The 14,874-nt window shown below is 33.7% G+C and overlaps 1 pseudogene; it reads right to left on the reverse strand.

The window, feature by feature from the left end:
- Positions 1-255: 255 nt before the first annotated feature.
- LOC114759416 (G-type lectin S-receptor-like serine/threonine-protein kinase At1g11300) lies at positions 256-14,599 on the reverse strand (annotated as a pseudogene).
- Between the last annotated feature and the right edge of the window lie 275 nt (positions 14,600-14,874).

A 14,874-nucleotide genomic window follows, 5' to 3' on the forward strand; every position in this document is an offset into this window, starting at 1 on the left:
GCACGCTTGTAACTGTAGCCCATTATGCGCACCATCCATCCCAACTACTACTATCATCTATTGTAATTAGAGGACATATTTGTTTTTATTAATAATAAAATATTTTATCTAAGAAAACATCTTTACTATTTTAACAATATTATATAGGGTTAGAAAGAGGTCCTCTAGATAAAAGGTTAAATTTCCCTAAAATAATCTATATGACATTAATTTAAGAGTCAGCAATATAAGCCGCACCCATATGGTGCTTAAGAATTTAACCTATCTTAATTTCGCTAGATTCGACCGAAATTTTATAAACCGAAGTAGTAATATAGTCAAAACAAATACATCCTAGTAAAAAACGTAGTGGATGAATAGCGAGAAATTTTGCTATCTTAAAATCTTAAGACTGATATAATCATAGCTGTTGTTCAGTGAGACTTTGATCACCGGCTTCCCTGTCATCAAGACACCAACTTCCTTAACCTTTGGTCGGGACAGGTGTGAACTCTAACATATGTTTTTATGACTTTAGGGAGCTAGAAGTTCATCTTCCTTGTACTTCTGTGATCGTCACAGTGTTACATATGGAGTAAGTAGGATCACTTTGTTGAGACGATTCTGCACTCACAGTATATTGACTCTTGGTGAAAGCAGGTTGTGTTGGTGAAGGAAGATTGACAATCTCACTATTAAGCATTGAATATACAGTGGACATATTTGGTCTATCTTTGGCAGCTTCTTGCACGCATAGAAGTCCAATATGTATGCATCTCAAGATCTCCACATGAAAGCTTGGATCATATATATCTCGGTCTATTAGAGATTTAATATTATCTTCAACCCGTAGTTTCCATGCCTACAAATATGAAAGCAAGGGTATAATAATTAAATATAGACACCACCCACAAAACTTGAAAATTAAAATCGCATGAGAATGAGTCTTACAAATCCCAATAGGCTTAAGGGCATCTCCTCATGATAGAAGCTAGTGTTTTTCTTTCCAGCAACAATTTCTAATAACAACACCCCAAAACTAAATACATCTGATTTCTCTGAAAATAGTCCTTGCATTGCATATTCAGGAGACATGTACCCACTATATTTCCAAAACCAATTTGTATATCAGCTTTTCTATATTAGTGAATAATCAAATAAAATATCATCAATAAAAATATGATATAACTGGAAACATACTATGTTCCAATAACCCTTCTGGTGTTTCCTTGATCATTCTCATCGCCTTTAAAAATCTTTGCCAAACCAAAGTCTGATATTTTTGGATTTAACTCTTCATCTAACAAGATGTTGCTCGCCTTAAGATCTCTGTGTATAATTTTTAATCTTGAATCTCTATGAAGATAAAGTAGTCCACGAGCAATTCCTTCAATTATATTATAGCGTTTTTTCCAATCTAAGAATAAATCTCTCCTTGAACCTAAAGAGGACGAAAGGAAGAAAACTGGATGAAGTGACGAAAACCAAAATCATATTTACGTATATCTAAAAACCATAAAAGTGAAACATCCAATTTGGTAAGAAAATGGATAATAAAAGAACTAACCAAAGAGCAATGCATCCAAACTTTTGTTTGGCATGTACTCATATACCAACATCCTTTCATCTCCTTCAATACAACAACCAAGAAGTCTTACAAGATTGCGATGCTGAAGTTTAGATATCACCCTCACTTCATTCATAAATTCTTCAAGACCCTGTCCAGAGCCTCTTGAAAGTCTTTTAACGGCTATGACTTGTGAATCTTGCAATTCTCCCTAGAAGAAAGTGGATAAAATTAAAAAAGAAACTATAATAAATTATATAAATTAGTGAATTTATTTGAACCAATTTTACCTTGTACACAGGACCAAAACCTCCCTGACCAAGCCTGTTAGATTGGTGAAAATTGTTTGTTGCAATTGCAACCTTTTCAAACTCAAACAGTGGAAGGTCCTCTAGTTTTCCTTGTCTTGACGCTCTTTTCATGCTTTCACTCAGACCATTTTGACTCTTTTTTCCTGTACTAAACAACATATTAATCTGAATAAACTCCACTCATCTTTATTTGTGGCCAACACTGTAATATAAGTGGCCAGAATATATAGTGCACGCGTACCTTTTGATCTGGCAACAATTATTGTCCACAAAAAATACGAACATGCAGCAAAAATAGTGGCTCCAACTGTCACAGTAATAGCAATCACTGTTACCTTCCGCTTGTTCTTTCGTTCACCTACATTTTCTTCATGTTTTTCTGCATTAATATGAATAAAACAAGTTAGTTTATCAGATTGATAGGAGCTTGGAAAGTGAGGGGAGAACTGTGAGAATATAATTACAAAACTTACTGAGTTCTGAATTTGCTAGACGAATGTAGAGATCAACACCTCCAGAAGCGATTGTTCGAATGTCAATTAATTTACCACTCCAAGACATGCATCCTATGGCAGCATCATATGCATAAGCCAAACACGAGCAATTTTGTAAGCATTGCCTACTGCAATTTTCTTCAGGAACCTGCAATAATCTCTCTACAAAATCTGGTGTTTTCATGTTCTCTATTTTCTTGAACGCATCTTCAATTCCATTTTTATCCTCTTGTCACACAGCAATGGTGCTTTTCTTATACAACCATTTGTCCAGTTTTGCTTATTCCATTCATCTGGATTCTTCGGTTCAAACCCATCTAAACAGCTACAAACTGGAGTACTCTGGGAATTACAGAAGGCAAATGCTCCACATTGACCATAAATATCGCATTCATTATGTTGAATCCTCCATCTTCCAGCTTCCTGTTTGTTGATCCATCCCGTTACAACCAAGTTTCCTGTTGAATTCAACTTAAAAACTCCGAAATAAGATGGGTTTGCCAGATCAAAGGAGATGTAATATGTATCATTGTATTCTTTTAGACTGAATCCGTCGAGATATGAAGAAGCCTTCACTCCTAGAAATTCCTGTCCATTCCATGGACCAGAACGCCAATATGGTTTAGATCCATTGTAGACTACAACTTCAGGCGCATCCAAGCGTTCAAGACTTGCTGAGAAGCTTCCTATGGATGGATCAGAAGGGGATGTCCAAGACGTAAGCTTTGGTTTTTCACCTGTTCCTCGGCTTATACCAAGTTTCATTTTTGGAAAGAATGAATCAGAAGGATGCTGAAAACTGTCCCATAGTGTTTGTCCTGTGGTGTTATCTTTCAGAACAAGGTTCCCAGTATCTAGAAGCAGAGCCATCATTGATGAATTGGGAGGAATGTTTGACACATTAGATGACCAAAGTGTGAGATTTTGGTCATTCAACACCACAAGGTTGCCATCTTTAGAAATTGTGAAAACCCCAGACGAATCTCTGAGAGGGCTGTTTCTGTTAGCCACCCATACGACTGTGGTTTCAGATAGATACCAAATTCCAACATAGCGCTTGGTTGAATTTCCCGGGCTAAAGAACCCAAGTTTGAAGCTTCCTGAGCTGATAGTATCAGGGTCTCTGACAAATTGAAACGAGGCAGTGAAATCTATACAAGAACCAGAATACAGATAGAAGCTAGAAATGAGCAGCAAAACGCCCAAAACATCTTTAGACATTGATGAGAAGAAGGTTGCTTTGGTGAGGCCAGATTTGTTATTTTGGATGATTCCATGAAGAAAACCTGTTGTCCTTTTCATCCAGGAAAGATCGTCTTCTTCACCCCCCTTCTTCTGCCTTTTATTTCTGCTTATGATTACATAAATTTTTATATCTCTGATACTGTACGACCTCCGGTCCTTACTTAATATTAATATAAATAGACATTGTTTTTTTCAAAATATTTTTACTAACAAAATGTATTAGTTAGAAATATACAGTGAAAAAAAGGACCTTCCGCTGTGACTTCCGCTAGCTGCTGACCACCGCCAGCCATCAGGTGTTGCCACATCAGCTACCAGATATCTTTACCTTAAATATGACTTTTTATGATTCCAACTCCTGAACTTCTTCGTTTGTAGTTCTCTTATTGTTATTGAACCGGAATAAATTTGATAATAATTATTTTAAAATTAAATATATATAATAGTAAAAAAAAATTAAAATAAGCAAAAAAAAATTTGCCGCAGAAAGTCTTCTTTACCGACAACAGAGGTGAAATGCCCCGTACGATGAAACAAAACCCATGTGGGTCATTAAAGAATGCTTCATTTTTTTTTAGGAGGAAGAGAAATTACTGATGTCAATAATTACAAGAGGCGTCCAGAAAAGGGAAAACCGGAAAACAACAAAACAGTACAGCAAGATTGGAGAGAGTGATCATTTGAGATGGGTGCTGCTTCACTGCTCCGCATTTGTTTTCCATATTCTCTCTCCGCCCTTCCAGCTAGTGGGTTCGAAAGTGAAGTGTCCATATCATGCGGGCGCGCACGCGCACATATATTAAAGTTGTCACCGGCCACTAAGACTGAGTTTAATTAAAAAAAAACTAGTTGCTCACAACTTAACGAATTAAGATTTGAATTTTTATTAAAAAAATTATCTATATTTAATATTTAACAGTACTTTAAATAGGATTGTCTCAAATAAAAATTTTTAATTTGGTCTCTTATTAAAGGTTTATTTTTCAATTTTATACCATCATTAAAGTTTGGCTAAAGTATATATTTGATCACTTAATTTTATGTAAGATTTTAATTTATTCTGTTAACGTTAAAAAAATATATTTTTAGCTTTTCAATCCTAAAATAGGATTTGACGTATATTTTAGCTTTAAAGTTTTTTTCTCCTCTCTCTACGTTTACCAATCATTTTTATATTCTTCTCCATCCTTTTTTCTCTTTCCAATAAGAGTTAAATAAAAGTAAAATTAGAAAACAAACATCAAGTATACTACGAGTGATTTACGTTTGGGATCAAAACTTTTCTTTATAAATAACTCATATTTAGGATGGGAGTGGTATATTACTGTTAACGGGGAAATCATAAAAAGTGGGTTGTAATGATAATATTAATTACTTTCTCACACATTGGTCACATTGTTAAAGTTCCATTACCTAATAATCATTAGAGGCTGAACTTTGATCATCCCAGTGATTTGAGTTTTCTTTTTTAATTGTAAACATCAAACTCAAAACCAATTTGCTTTACAAAAATACTATGTGTTCAAAAAGAACATCTTCAGAGAATTTGGTTTGCATCACCTTATATTTTGGACTTGTCCTCATCTTGCTATGTTCACATGGTATATTTTTTCCCTTTTTTTTTTCAAATTTCAGGAAATAGACATTAATAGCTTGAAATTATAAGCAAAATCAAACTCATCACAACACCTTACTTCTAGTTGTAAGAAAACTTTTATGTAATTAAGTTACAAGGCACAACTAACACATAATCTAGTATAGCTGAGTGCATTTTTCTTCCAGTATAGATGTGTGTGGCAATATATGAGGGAATCTCATAGAACATGGTTGGTGAGCCAAATTAAATATTACTTTGAAGGAGTGATCATTCTCAATTGAATTGTTAAATTTCCATAAAATTATTATTCATCGTAAGCTTGATGCCAAAAAATTATTCATCACAAACTACCCACTAACCATAATTGCAATTTTTAAGTCGTGGGCTCACTTGGGATTCCGGGTGTTATGAACAAACTTAAAATAAGTTATGCTGATCCTGGATGTTGCGTATGGCTGTCGTAGGAATGCAGTGCGCTTCTCTGTGCTATCTTTTCGGTTTTGTTTGGTAGGAAGCATTGAAAATTAGGTCCGGAGATTAGAATTGGAATTGTGATTGAGAATACCTATTAAAAGAGTGTCTAACATAAGAGATTACTTGTTATATGGGATTAGTCAGATCCATATATGTGAGATTGGGAAATATCCATGAGGAAAAGTAATATTCCCTAATCTCACCTCTATAGGTTTACCTAATCCCATGTAACAAGCAATTACCCATGATAAATACTATTTTAATGATTTTTCTCAATTGCAATCACAATCCTATTCCTTACTTTCAATGTTCGTACTAAATGGGACCTTTATGTTTTTTTTTCCTGTACCGATAGATATGTGTCAAGTCTGATTTTCTAAGTTGCTATTTTGAATTTTCTTTTTATTGCTGAGGTTCTTCTCCATTTGATTTCTGGACAAATGACTTTTTGCTAGAATTTTGCTTTTTAATTCGTATTTTGCATATGGTTCTTGCAGGATTTTTTTAATTTTTTAAAAATTATTAACAAAAATAAAACTGCGTTGTTTTATGCTGGTAAAATAACAAAATGTTTCTCATTTTACAACAAGACTAACTATAAGAAAAACAATTAAGAGTTTTCCATACTACAAAAGGAAAAGGGCAAATAAATACCATTTGAAATTTCAAATTCCAAAATGGTGACACCAATTTTTAAAGTTCCGAATCAATATTCATGACCAAAATAAAATTTTGAAATGTTGGTGATTTTTACAATATTATTGGCAACTTTGCCATCAATCAGCCACCTGAGTTCTAGCAACTATTTTTTTTGTTTGCCAAGATTGTCCAGGCCACGTGGGATTACCCCTTTGACCCCAAAGCACTTAATGACCATTGAGCTAATAAACCTCTTTATTAATATAATGCAAAATATTATATAGAATAATTATCAAAGTCAAAGGCCTTGTTAAAAATTATTTATTACACCACTAGCAACATTCACAACTTTTTTACGTTGATCAATGCCATTTAAAACTTTTTTACCGCTTCAACACTTGTGAAAAATCAAAGTAAATTACTCTGTTAAAAATCATTTGCTTCATTACTAATTTACACCACTTTTATCGAATTTCACCACTTTATCAATGCCATTTACAACAACTTTTTTACAATTTCAACAAATTAAAAATTACAAGAGGGGTCATGTTTTAAATCATGTATTACACTACTAGAGGTATTTACAACAAATAAATCATAAATTTAAGTAGCGTAGTAAACGATGTAAAAGCTTTGGTTAAAAAGAAATTTGCATGTCAAGTTTCATAGATAACCGAATTTATTTGAGCTTTTGTTTTGAACTCAGAACTTTTACTCTAAAAGGAGATTTTTGAAAACGTTGTGGAATAGGGTTTGTTAGCTTAGAGTTTTGTATGATCAATATGCATTTAGCTTTCAATTATTAAAATTTATTTGTTGTTTTTTGCTATTGATTGTACAATTGATTGTTTTGAAATTTTTGGATTCCTTATATTGAAGGGAAAAATCTGTCAAAATTATTTTGAAATAAAAAGGCATCCCATTTATTTTATAATTAAGTATTAGTCAAGTCTATTTATGTACCAATACTTAATTATTTGATTTATTTGATTCAAATAAAATAATATTTGAATTAAGTAGCTAGAATTGAGTTTGACAACTATGCTCATTGACTATATAGAACAATGGATCATAGTTGCATATAGGCAATAGAATTAATAAAGAATATAAGGATAGGATTGAAAGGTTTCTAGAATTTGCTTAGAAAAATGCATCTATTAAAAGTGATGGGTTATATTGTTATTCTTATGTGAAGTGCTTAAACAATAGCCAGTCGAATATTTAGGAGATATGAACTTAGTTATTAATGAATTGATATTTTAATTAACTAAACTAAATTTGTTTCATTTTCATGGGAACTAAGTAAGAAGAACAAGTAGATATCTGAGCAAATTGTATGCCCATATCTCATGTCTCGGGTAGGGTGCAATGATCATGGGCAGTTGAAGGTTGCACAGCAAGCTGCTGCACTGGACATTACTTGAGTCATTCCACCTATCCAATCCATCTCGTCAAAAAAAAATAGAAGGCTACAAAGATTAAGAAGGGCTAGTAGTTGAGAGGATTGTGAATAATTAAATTAGATATAAAACATTATATATGATTATGTGATTTTCAATTATCTTAAATTGATTACTTATATGTTAGAAGATACACTTAAAGAGCAAGAATCCTAATAATTTGCTCCTTATGGACGAATGGATATCTCGGCAACTACTATTGGAAGGCCTAACCACCTCAATCTAATTAGAGGAGCTCCTAAAAGGGATATTAAATAGGTCTTTGGTCATGCTTTGCAAAGCACCAATGCATCCTCCACAGGCCTAGTGTCTAAAGAAGAGCTCGACTAGCAATTAACTCTATGTTTGGTACGGGGTTTTTGGAGGGAAGGGGAGGGAAGTTGCTCCCCTCCCCTTGTTTGGCTGGTATAATTTTTTAGAAAGGGAGGGGAGCTCCTCCCCTCCCCTCGTTTGGTTAAGATGTTTTTTAAAGAGGGGAGGGGTTCTTCTCCCCTCCTTTTCCCTTCTAGCCTCCCCTCCAAAAGTGAGGTTTTTTGGAGGGGAGGCGAGATATGATATTTTAATTCCTTATATACCCTTTCGATTTGTTAACCTCTAATCAGTCATAAACATTTCTATATAAGAGAGTTCTTTTGAGCATCTAATAAGAGGTTATTAAGATAATTATCTCCAAAATTAGTGAGCATTTGTAAACTTTTTTTTCTCTTCTTCTAATTCTAAGAGACCGTTGGTATTTTATTTCACCTTCAAGGTCTTTTCTCTGATTGAAATCTATCACTTGTGAGTTTTTGTCTTGATATTCTATAAGTGTGTGACTGTATCTTGTAAATCAAAATTAGTGAATTGTATTATATATATAGTTATATCTTAACAAAATAAAAAGTGAGAAAATTCATTTAAATTTTATAAGGCTAAAATAGTCAATTTTTTATTAGAACAAAATAAGGTATTATTAAATTGCTCCCTCCCCTCCCCTTCAATCAATTCAAACAGGAGATCATTAAAATCCTTCCCCTCCCTTCCCCCTCCCTCCCCTCCCCTTTGTAGCTACCCTCCCCTTTCCTCCCCTCCCCTTCCCTTGATTAAAATCCCTCCCCTACCCTTCCCTCCGTCGAGCCAAACATAGCGTAAAAGAAGAAACAAAGAAGGTTCAAGCTCAACTAAGTGAAGAGTATAAAGTAAAGATGTAACAACCTAACTAGAAACTTGCCAAACTTAACACAAACAAGGAATACCAACACCATTACCATGATAATTAAAGAAAATGGGTTATAAAAATTACTCTAAATTTCTTTTTCACTGTCATATAAACATGATATAAAAAGATAAAGCAATCAGGCAACAATACAATATATCATGGTTATAAAAAGAGTCCTGCTTACCTCTTATGCACAACTATGTTAGAAAAGGATTATACCCCTAACATGGTCATAAAAAGTATCCTATGTATCTAATTGACATAGTTGGTAACAAATAATATAACAATACTAGATTCAGTTTATTTCAAAGCAATCCTCAATCATGCTCAATCATGGATCCAAGATCCTCAAGGCTCTTAACAGGAACTTTATATTTCAAAATAGATAAATAGTTTCAAGATGGAGAATAAAAAAAAAAAGCATAAGGATGTCATAAGTGGAAAATAACCAATAAATAAGCATGAACAGAGTTCAGAGCATGGTCATTAATGAAAGTAACCTCACGCCTCTAGTTCCTTCCCCGTCTTTGCTCTTCTGTTACTCTTACCTAAAAAAGATAGATGTAACAGAATAATACCACTGTCTCAGTAACAAATTCCTACCCATCTCAACTACCAACACCCGTAAGAGGCGCCAAGTGGGACTAACAATTAAAAGAGACATTAAACACATTACTGTCACATAATAGGTAACAGGTATCATGAACATATAAGGTAAAATAAATATCAATAGACATGTATGCTTTATTCATCATTTATTATCTATTATTAATCATTCAATTCTCATCTTATGTCCTCTTTATATCTGCCGACTTGAACCCATGGGCTGAATCCTAACCATGTGACTAGTGACTCTTACAAGCTTCCCACATGTGTGATGCGGATTGGCCAAAGTCAACAGAGCACACACAGACCATGGGCTCCTCTAGAAAAGAGGTATGCTACTCTAATGGGTTTACTACCTAGTATGCTAGAGGGTATACTGCCCTGTAGTAGTCCTAGAGTATCACAAATAAGGGTGTAATGCCCTCTTCAAGAGGCCAACCATAGTGCACACTATGGAGGCAAACCACACAATAATATATATATATATATATATCAGTCTCCATCACAACACTTTTCTCGAGTGTGAAAGCAAGTAATCATAGCTATAGCATTTCTCAATTCTCATTAGATATCACAAGAACATATATCAAATGAGATTCAAAACACACCTTACTCATATCGGATAATTAACATCATACCATATAATAGTATCTCAGGTAATCGAGGCATAAACATATTGTTCTAGTTATCAACATGCTGTCATATCATATTCATCCTAAAGATAAGTATCGCATAAACACATAAAGAGTAAGAACAGACAGGATAAAAGACTTAACCTCCTCACTATGGAAAACACCATAATTCACCATCAAAATCTGAAAACGATCCAGAAATCATTAATTTAAGCTTGTATCTAGCCCTATAGTTCCAAAACTTTGTTACTTTCCTAGCATTCAATTAAGCAAGTTTAGTTATCAGTTGCAAACAGTTTTCTAGCCAATTTTATGCATAGTTGTTGTATTTCAAAAAACTTAAAATTGATCCTAAAGGTGATTATTTAATTAAAAGTCCTCCTAGAGAAGCCAATAGAAGAAACGAGTAAGAATTCACATTACCTGGTATCCAGCACATGCTTATGAGTCACAAATCAAGACCCTGAACTTGGGATCATCAAACCAAATTTCAAATCTACAAACAAAAAAATATATGTTACTACAGTATCTTATGGGTAAACTACATACTAAATTTCAACTCATAACTCCCTTCTAAGGTTTCTGGATTGTTACTCAGAATTCTAGTTCATCCAACTTTTCTAAAGCTTGGAGTAATAACAGATATACCATGATTTAGATTCAATTTCTAAGTTTCTTTGGCTTAGATTATATTATTAGAATCATCAAGTATAACTGATTTATAAGAAAGATAGAAAACTCCCAAATCCCTACCTGGATCATAGGAGTTTCAAGCGAAGAGTAAATCAGAGGGAGTAGAGAGGGATGATCAAGTGTTAAACTTACTTACTGGGAAGTCTAGAGTTGCTAGAACTTCATCCTAGGGCTTCAAGATCAAACCCTTATAAAGCAAAATCAAGCGACCCACAAATTCTACCCTTTCTAATATGTATTTAGGTCAAAAGTCCATTTTATATAAGTTTCTGGGCCATTCGCCATGGCCAAAATACAATTCACTCTAGCCAAAAATGCAACGTATATAACTTGATTTCAAAAATTCATAATTAATTTCACAAGTCACTAAAAATTATAAATTAGGACTTGTTGGAAAGCTTAAGAAGTCTACTTTGCAATGCAAAAAGAAACATGTAAAAATATGATCATTTTCTCCTTAGAAAAGCAAAAATCCTAAGGCTATTGAAGAAAGCTGTGAGTAGGACAACGAAGAATGACTTCTAAATATCTATTCATTAATTTTACTTACTAAATTTTTTGTTTCAGATTTCATCCAAGCATTTTTAATCATTATCTTTAATGTTTCTAAGCCACATTAAAAAAAAATTATATTATCAAGGACTGCCCATGATCACTCAACTCGCAGCCATTTATATTAAGTCCTAATATTCAAAGTTTGGGATGTTACAAGAGATACAAAAGGTATGAGGAGTTTAATGCCAAGTTCTAACAAGCTATGATGATAATGGGCATAGCCAGCTTCTAAATGCCTCAAGTGTTTGAACCATCATAGTTAGTAAGGACTTCTTTTTTAGGTTCATTTAATTTATTTAAGTTTATTTAATTTTTCTTGAGTAATTTCATTCCATATTTTAGAGTTCACCTATGGGTAGAAAGTGAGAAGTGCAGTAATAATCAGACGCTATAACTACAACCATCATTTTACCCTAACTTTAACCCCGACCATATCTAAGACAATGGATAGCCTTATACTCCTTACGTGAACATTGATAACTCTCACCTCGATGCTAATGGTTGAGTATGCATGAGCTCAACAATCCACTACAAGAAAGTTTCAAAGGACCAGGTGAAAGTGAAGGTGGATAAAGTTTGTAAAGGTCAAGGTGGTATATCACTGCCCAACCCTACCAATGAGGTCCAAATACTGGCCTAGGATAAAGAAAATTTCATTCCGTGGCCAAGAAAACTTTTCAAATACTAATAGCAAAGAAGGTGATGATAAAGAAGCTAGCAACAAAGAAGGCGGCAAAGAAGAAAACTCATAAGCTCAAGCCCCTTAATGTAGATGTTGCCTCAAGATTTGAAATTTTGGTGTTACTTGATTCTATGGTAGACCAAAGAGAGGAGGCACTGACTTTTAATATGTCGCTAGGGACTATGGGCTCAGAACTATCTATGACTTCACACTCTAGAAGAAGAACCTCATTGAGCTCCTAAATTTTGAGGAGCTAGATGCATTCTTTATGCAACTAGCTATATTGTAGATTACCATTTCATTTTCATATTTTATGTTATACTCAAAGGCGCTAACTTCTTTTTCATTAGAATAACAGACCTTTTTAGTCGCACATGCAGGGAAGAAGAAAAGGAGGACACATATGGCTTTATATGTCCTCAAAAATTATAGAAAACTGATAAAGTCCAATTTTTATACATTTTATCCCATATTAATTTAGGATTTAAATGATAATTTTGAACTTAATTGGATTTTTATGCATTATTGGATAAATTGGTTGATTTTTGGATTTTGCATAAAAATTGAGATTTTGGATTAAAAATATAAATATTTTGTGATTTCCTATTTTTGACTTGGAATTAATTTTTCTATTTCTTTAGAAACAAGTCTCATATTTTTAGAAAGATTATTTTTAGAAATTTTTGCAATTTCTTGCCTAATTTTTGTGCATATCTGATATTTAATTTTTTATTATATTTGGATATAATCTATATTAATGGATGCACTTAAATTCTTGTAGGTCAAGAAAGAGCATATAGGAAATCCAATGGTGCAAGATTGTTTTGTGGGATTTAAGCACAATCCAATGACTGATATCAAGTGGGTCAATTAATTACTAATAGCCTTGAGTTTTGGATCCAAGAAAATTTCCTTTTCCCCCCTAAAATAATCCCTCTAGTACGCCTAAGATCACCTTTTTTTTTATCCTTCTCCATTCAACCACACGGATTCCGTTCAACGTGAATTAGTCTGACATGCCATATACCTTATATTACATTCATTCCATAGTCACCAAAACAAGGGGACAACACGTTCTTTGATTCACCCAATAATTATTATCACCTCTCATCATCATCAATTAACATCTCTTCCTTGGCCAAATTCTCATCTACACCTCATCATTCATGGCTATGGCATCTAACAACTTTAGAGGAGGAAACATTTTGATGGCAGCATAAGTTTGTTAGGGAGCCAACTTGGGAGGAGCATGGAGGAGACTTGAGCCTTGGGCTAGCACTTGAAGACCATAAGGGAGTGATGTTCCATTTATCTTTTTAATTCAAGGACTTGAAATTATTTAGTTTTAAATAATTTTAAGTTGTAATTTTGTGAGACAATTTAGTTCTAGATTGTTACTTTTATTCTTGGATTGGATTGATATTTGGATTTTACTTGTGTTGAGACATTTGATGGAATTTATGTTTATGAACCCTTGCATTGTTAATTGAATTTATAATTGAGTTTTCATTTGGGTTCTTTTACCTCTTAATTATTTAATTAAGTTGGTCAATTATCTGATTGTTTAATTGGATAATTTCAAACATAATTTTCAGAATTAATTTAAATTATTTTCGTTGGTTTTAATAAGCTTAATTAGCCATCCTTACACTGTTATGAGTTCTCTATTGGTTTAAGGGTTTTGAAACTGAGGGTTTCCTTTATTTCAAGTAGACAATTAAGTTTATTAATTCCACTCTCTTATCACCTCCCTTTAGTCTACTTAACTAATTAAGGTTATGAAGGTTAAATCCATGCGAATCCTAAGTTGTCCCCTCTACCTACCGAAGAGAACTTCTCAATTTTTACTTGTTAATTTTCTTTGCTCTTTAGTCAATTTTCTTCATTTATCATTTTAATTTTTTCCAAAAAAAATCCCCCCAAAAATTGCATTGCATTCATTTAGTTTAATTTAATTTTCATATAGCTTTTAGGACTGTAGAGATATGATATGATTTGATATGTAAATATTATGTAATTATGATTAGGATTTGATAGGATATGATATTATCATAATGGGCCATTAATGCAGAGGCTCCTCTCACTTGTATATATATGTGTATATTCTGATCAATGAAATACAAGAGAATTATTTTCCATATTATTCTATTTCCTATATGGTATCAGAGCGTGGGAATTTTCTCTCTAGGTGTTAATTTTCGGTTGCTACAGTACCGCCGCCGCACTGTTCACTCGGCGTCCGTACAGTGTCCGTACAGTCCGTACGCCTGCACTGTTCATCGACTTTCCGGCGGCGTCCGTACATTCCGTACGGTTTATTACTTTCTGGCGCATCTCCGGCACGCTGTTTGTGCAATTCAGTTCTGTTTGCAGCTCCTTGTGTAGCTGTTGGCCTTTTCACTGCCTTGGTATTCATTAGGTAATCCAGGTATCGTGCTTTGTGTTCCTGTGTAACACTCTTTCGCATTCCCTTTGGTTAGTGCACTTCATCTATGGCGGAAATTAAATCTGTCTCGGAGCTTGTCCCAACTATTACTAAAATTACTGATCACAAGTTGACTTGGGTAAATTATTTGGATTGGAGTAAAACCATTCGCCTCTATCTGCGGAGCATTGAGAAGGAAGACCATCTGACTGATGATCCTCCAACAACTGATTCCAAAAAGACCTGGTTGCGGGATGATGCACGGCTATTTTTCCAGATCCGTAATTCCATTGACAGTGAGATTATTCCCTCTATTA

Source organism: Neltuma alba, unplaced genomic scaffold (genome assembly GCF_004799145.2).
Source record: "Neltuma alba isolate B1F8T4 unplaced genomic scaffold, ASM479914v2 tig00010842_pilon, whole genome shotgun sequence".
Taxonomy (NCBI): domain Eukaryota; kingdom Viridiplantae; phylum Streptophyta; class Magnoliopsida; order Fabales; family Fabaceae; genus Neltuma; species Neltuma alba.